General features: G+C 40.1%; 1 long non-coding RNA gene across 1 annotated transcript; it reads right to left on the reverse strand.

The window, feature by feature from the left end:
* Positions 1-1,127: 1,127 nt before the first annotated feature.
* On the reverse strand, positions 1,128-5,954 carry LOC140230028 (uncharacterized). Its single transcript, XR_011901352.1, has 4 exons — positions 5,811-5,954; positions 2,691-2,958; positions 2,149-2,371; positions 1,128-1,645 (listed from the first exon to the last, which is right to left on the reverse strand). It is a non-coding gene; the product is annotated as an uncharacterized lncRNA (long non-coding RNA).
* Positions 5,955-7,205: the final 1,251 nt, after the last annotated feature.

Below are 7,205 nucleotides of genomic sequence, written 5' to 3' on the forward strand. Positions count from 1 at the left end.
CTTACAATTCCTATACATATGTATTGTGATACAGTACATTTGTAAACATGTATATGAACCTGGACTCTGAAACAGGAGAAAACCAATTCTCTATTATTTTCCTTCTAGCTATAGTCTAAAAAATATGTACAGCTGTATTTAAAAACTGACTTCCATGTGTGTGTTGGTGGATGGGTGCAGATTGTAAGTGTTAATTGATTCACTGTTTAATAAAAGAAGCTATATGTAGCAACGAGTAGGTCGATGCTCTTACCAGCATTGACTTTCACACAGCCAAAGCTCTCTCCAAAACATACATGTATATCGAATACACTATGGCCAAATTGAGGAAACCAATAAGTCCCAATTTTTATGGCCTAGTCATGTGTATTCCTCTGAACATGCAGAAGTCAAACATTGCCCAATTTGATGCGCTTTTTCAGTCAAAACTGACTGACTGGAGTTGACTGTACTGTCATTAGCATTTAAAGGCACATAGACCCGGTGGTTTGCTTGCGTACACGGCGCACGGCACAAGCTTCCTTGACAGACCTATGCTATCGACTCCTCTTTATCATTAGCGTACATGGCGCACGGCACAAGCATCCTTGAGAGACCTATGCTATCGACTCCTCTTTATCGTTAGCGCTTACGCTTTGACCCATTTCCATGAGTCCGAAGAATCCACTGCTGATGATGACAGCTTTAATATTTTTTTCTCTGAAGTCAAACAAAGAAGCATGCACCCTGGCATTCAAATTCTACGGACTGTCTGACACGCAGAGAAGACAATGAAGGCAACATTACCTAGCAACACCTACGCGCTTTACCGTTGACGACAGCTCAATTTCGGCAGTCTTTGTATCAATGCTAATGGTGATCGGCGCTCTCATCCAAAAGCGCTGCAGCAACTACCGGGTCTAGGCACCTTTAAAATAAGAAAGTACACAAGGGTAGAAACAGTCAATTATGATTATACATTCAAAAGTTATTTTTCAGCAGCTGGGTGTGAGAAGTCAAAGTATCATACAAATATCACATTATTTCCAGCTGCAAAACTGTAGGTTTATGTAGAAGAAAATGTACTCTTACTGAACCTCAGTCAACAAATAAGACATAAGAATGCACATTTGCTCACTTTGCTGTTACGTTTGAAAAGTAGCTTTTTATTGCTTCATGAGCAGCATCTTGACTGTACGTAGGTATGGCTTATTGCCAGTCACATGATTTAAAACTATAACAATATCACCTGCAAAGAATTAGTTGGATAATTAAATACAGTGTACATATATTAGTGCATGTTTCATGTACATGATCATTTGTAGCTTTGTATAGATAATGCAAATTTGGACTTAAGTGACACCAGGAGCACTGGACAACAGAACAAAACAGCATCAAAAAAAAAAAAAATATCTAGCAACCAACAGTCCTGACATGAGAGCATACATGCACACTTCACATGCTTTGAAAACTGTCCTTGTACTTCTACTGTCCAAGACTATCCAGCAGTAAGCTTTGGTGCAACTTCTGGATGAGGCTTCGCAGGAACTAGGTCTTGATATAGCTTGGTTAGTGTGCCCTTTGTCGTTGTGGAGCCTTGAGATGTCCTTCTTTTGCAACCGTGAGCCGTGAGAATTTTCTTGGGGAAGATCACTCCTGCAACGAACTGAGAATTTATTCATTACGCTATTATTTTTCTAAAATAATAATAACATGTAGTACGTGTTAAACTCTACTTCAAATACTCAACACACAAAATTCTTGCAAAAAACATAAGAAGAATGGGATTAGATTGATGTGGTACACCTAGCCATCATTTAATCACTCTAATGTGCTGGAAAGATACTGTTTAAAATACAGTGTACTTTTACAATCATTTTAACCCCTAAGTGCCACATACAGGTGAAGCCATTACGTTCAACATTCCATATCATGTATTGTGCACAAATTGCCCAGAGTAATTTGATGTTTTTCAAAAATTGATCACATTCTATTTTAAGCAGGTTGCCAATATTTTAGGATGCTGCATAGCATGCTGCTGGTATTTGAGGATGTTGCACAAGAATTTGGGTATGCTGCAGTGTAATTCTCAAATTCCTCATGAACCACACTAATAATGGGTTGAAAAAAAGAAAGAAACAAAGAAAGAAAGAAAGAGGAGTATCTTACCCTTGATGACATGGAAAAGCGGGAGAAAGTATGACATCAGTAGATGACTTCTCTGCACCAGAATTCAGCCAGGAGGATGCCATACACGTATCAGCACTGCATGTACTTGTACCCATGAAAGGAGCTAGCTAGGGGACAGCCTGATGGATGGTCATGGGTGGACTTCAAGTCTTCTATGGAGAAACCTTCTCGTGTCAGCCACTGGCACAATCAATCATTGATTCTGATGAGGAAAAAAAAAATAACACAACATAACGATAATAGTGATGATTGAGAGAAGTGAAATAAGGTTAGGCAGAAAAATCACACAGGAAAATGATGTAACATACAAAATACAGCATTGGATGATTTAAAGTTTGGTGCTTGTGCTAGCTCCCAAATGACTGCTGGAATAAAAGACTCCCAAATATTCTACAATGTCGCATAGCATGCTGCTGGTTTTTGAGGATGTTGCACAAGAATTTGGGTATGTTACAGCGATATGCTCAAATTCCTAATGAACCATACTGGGTTGAAATAAAGAAACAAAGAAAAAGGAATACCTTCTCCTTGATGACATGGTCAAACAGGAAAAAACATGACATCAGATGATCCACTTCTTTGCACCAGAATTCAGCCAGGAGGATGCCATGTACACATATTGATGTAAATCAGCGCTGCATGTGTATCATGTACTTGTACCCATGAAAGGAGCAAGCTAGTGGACAGCACGATCAATGGTCATGGATGGACCTCAAGTCTTCTATGGACTGCAAGTCTTCTATGGAAACACCTTCTCACATCAGCCACTTGCACAGTCAATCTTTGATTCTGATGAGGAAAAAAAAAACACGCGACATAACAATAATACACCTATTAATGATTGAGAGAAGAAAAATAAGGTTAGCCAGAAAAATCACACAACAATCCGTTAGGTGAATGATATACTGGTATAACATACAAATTACAAAATACAGCATCCTTTGCCATTGGGGGATTTCAAGATCAGTGCTAGTGCTAGCTCCCAAATGACTGACTTAAACTGAGCTCCAACACCGACGGTCGGATTAACTAAGCGATACTTATCAAAGTTATTGATCCCCAGCAATAGGTGTTGGAATCGCAGCATCGCAAGGTCCGTGAGAATCGCACGACGAAAAGTGATGGCGCATGATTACACTCGAATATTAAAAGATGCAGGACTGCTTAGTTTTTAGACACAAAGTGAGGAAGACAGACTAAAATGCCCCAAATTTCAACCATTCTTCAAAACACAACTTAATATTTAATTTTATGCTTCCAGGCTCAGATTTATGAAGCCACATGCTCGTGTAGGGCCTACGTTTCGTGGCGTGGGTGACCATTGCATTAGCATAAAATGTACATGCTACAGGCCTCTTACACTACAAAATGGCGGAGCTAGGTTCAGCAGACGACATTCTTTGATTTTAACACCAAGCCCAGCACTTGACCGAAAGATTGGTCTGTATCTCGTCAACGGGGATATGTTCCACAGAGCAGAAACTGCATCTGGCTTTACGGATCCCCTCAGGTATAGACATAGTCCGGAGGTAGAGAGCCATAAGTAACGTCAAAAAAAAAATAAAAGACTCCTCCTTCGGACAGACAAATCTTTCACCAGTTTGCCCAGCACCAGCAACCAGAAATTTATGACATATTTTTGAGGTCATCCTACCAGCACCTACAGACTTCAAGTTCACTTCAGTTTTATCGCCAGTGCCAGTGGCTGCCAGTGCTTAAGTTAGTGCTGAGACACAATCAAAGAGTATAGAAGCTAAGAGGGCGTACTCTCGCGACTTCGCACGCAAACGGGTGTAGTACGGCATGGAGCGGGAGCCCAACATGGAGCCCAATGGCAGCCAATTTAGTAATAATACCGCAAGCTTCTTAAACACGTGAGCCTATGGAGCAAACCCTACCTTCCTTTCATTTTCTTCATTTTAAAAGGAAGCACACAGCGGTAGAATTGCATTTCAGACCTCAAAATATCACAAAAAGTATATTTTCTGTCGATATGTAAAAAAAAAAAAAAAAATTGAAGTAATGTAATTACTTTTTTATCAGTAGTCCCTCAGTAAGTTTGTGTTTGAGCTGACAAACGCCACCTATCTCTTTCTCTCTCCCTCCCGAAACATAGTTTGGTCTACCTACTTCAGCTCAAACTTTGTGGGCCTGCAGATTGCGATTGGAAAGTAAATGACATTTTTTTCAAATACACTTCATGGTTAGACAGGAATGATACTTCTTTACGACAAAACAAGATTCTAAGTACATATACATCGGTACATATCTTCCCCTGTATGCCCCCTAAAAAGGGGAAAAATGAAAGGGAGACAGAAATACGAGGACCCAGTGATACGGCACTGATGTCATGATCGCGTAATATACAGTGCGCCCTCTAATCAATCTATCGGTCTGTTGCTTTCGATGGTGGAATGGCGTCCATATTTCGCCCATGAGCGTACTAGTTCGCAGGAGTTAGCCCTTGTGTCTTAGCGTAGCTTCTACTGATACTCTTGATTCACTGGAGCAGTTACCACTAGAAGTCCTAACAGAGTCAGCAGAAAATAGTGTTGTTGATGTAGCTTGCACCGAACCTGATATCACCACCCAATATGAGGTAGGCCTATGCCTACTAACATTGTTAGGGATTACGCCTAACTGTTAGAACTACCGACTACCGTCTTGTTAGCCCGACCAGACGCTGTTAGAGTACGCTGTGCGAATAAATTATAGCCTGTCGCTTCTAGTAGGGTTGGGGGTACCACGTATCGTCACCCTAAGGATCTGTAGCTTGTTTATTCTAAAAATATAACACAAATCCACCTAATTCTTACCTCAAATATGCCATAAATACTGCAGTTTTGAATGTCGTGACCGTCTCGTTGATTATGAATCTCCGTTTTAAAATAGCGCAATTTTAGCGCGTGCGTTTCATTTTCTTCGCGCAGCTAAAAAGGGAACCTTGCGATCGGCACCCCCTAACCTCCATAGGTATACACGTGAATTTCACAGCATAGGTAATACACGTGAATTTCACAGGCCATAGGTAATACACGTGAATTTCACAGCCATGCGTCGTTACTGAGCGGATGTGTAATTTTTAGCTTGGTTTGTTCGAGTTTGATTTTCGTTTCTATTGTTTTTATAGCTCATGACATTTAATCGCGCGCATACCTTTTCGTTCTATATAGTGACTATACGCAAACAGCCATGATACGCAGGGTGCCGATGGGAAGGTGCCCTGCCGATAGGTGGTGCCCCAACCATACTAGATCTACACTGTCTACAGCAACTGGGTTGTGTATAGAATCTAGTTACCGTAGATAACTTGTAGAATTTACGTGACACAGTAACACTAACAGTTCAGTACATATACCATATACAGTAGCTGAGTTAGAACAACTCATTCCAAACTCTTGAGCTCTCATGTCATACTCGATCTCACACTCACTGACTCAGTCACACTTTCAGATACAGAACAGTCTACTGGACTGGTTATCCCCACTTGATACGATCATGCGAAATTTGCACAGCAGGGGCCGGGGCAGGGCCGCTGCCGGCCCCGGGTCGGTCGGGACAATTCAATGCAAATCTCGCTGGTAATTATTTTAGCTAAGATTAGGTCTACTAATAATGTATTAAAAGTTACGTTGACCAACCTTCCTCGAAGAATCCCAAAGGAGCAGTTCCTCTTTTTCTTAGGGGCCGTTTGCTGGCCATTTCTGAAAATATCAGATGGTTCGTACGCCGAGACTCCGGTCAGAGATCATCACGAAAGAGCGTTTGAAATGATGAACAGCAAATCGTAGCCGCCGGCCGTGTGTCCGTGTGGTTTTTGAGCGCGGTCGCGGACTAACGGTTCTGTGTACATCGTACATACACGTAAGGTTCAATCAGCGACAACAACAACACGCACATGACCTCCTACGTTACATTATTATCAAGAAAACTTGTAATCATTAATTTTTTGGTTTTGAATAAAAAAATATATGTTTAAAACTTTTTTATTGCAAAATAATTTTTTTTAATGTGTCAATATTTTTTGTGCTCCATATATTTTAAAATATATTTTTGTTGTGATCTTTGGTACGAACGAGCCTCATATCAACAACCCGGATCTCCCATTCATCGTACACAATTACTACACGCCGATTGCATACATATAGTTTTCTATTGTTGTGTGTACATGTCAAAGCTACGGGGAACGAACGGGCGGCAATGGGTTACTACCTTTTTTTATTTTTTCACGAGTATGTAATCTCATTTAAGGTTTTTTACGTGCTTTATTCCGTAGTGAATAGATGTTGCATTTTAGGAATGCTGTAAATCAACCAAGTGAAGCAGCTTTTTGTTTGCAATGGTAAGACTACTGACTGTTTGTTTACATTTAAGCCAAACGGGTGCGGGTGGTTGCGTTAGATCGAATGTCCGTCATGACTTGCATTGGCATTGCGGCCATCAAATTATGAGTTTTCATATTGATTTTTGTGATCGACATCATTCAATAATCATAGTGCACGTGGTTTAAACTTTGGTAAAACAAAAAGTTAACCATGGTTTAATAACCACTGTTCTTATGCTATCATACAAGGTTCCATGGTTAGAAATTCTAGAATATGGTTTTTCTGCACTCTATATCTGATCAGCAATGAACCACGGTTGAAACCATTGTTAAAATAACCACTTTTTCAACCGTGGGTAAACAAAAGTTAAACCACGGTTTTATAACCACTGTTCTTATGAGCTATCATACAACCATGGTGAAAATCATGGCTTTTTAACCGCCTCTTCACTATCATGAAACCACGGTTCGTAGAACCAATCAATGTTTCATAACCATCCTTTGCACATCACACTATGATAAAACCATGGTTCAAATCCTGGTGTAGCTATGACCAACGTTTTCCTTGCTAAAATGGAATTTGAACGATTGTTTAAAACCGTTGTTTTCACATTTTTGTTAAACCACTGTTAAAGTCATGGTTACTAGTATATAGCCTAACCATCATTTTTTAACTATGATAAAACCATGGTTAATATAATCATGGTTAATA

This window comes from Diadema setosum, chromosome 6, assembly GCF_964275005.1.
Source record: "Diadema setosum chromosome 6, eeDiaSeto1, whole genome shotgun sequence".
Lineage (NCBI taxonomy): Eukaryota > Metazoa > Echinodermata > Echinoidea > Diadematoida > Diadematidae > Diadema > Diadema setosum.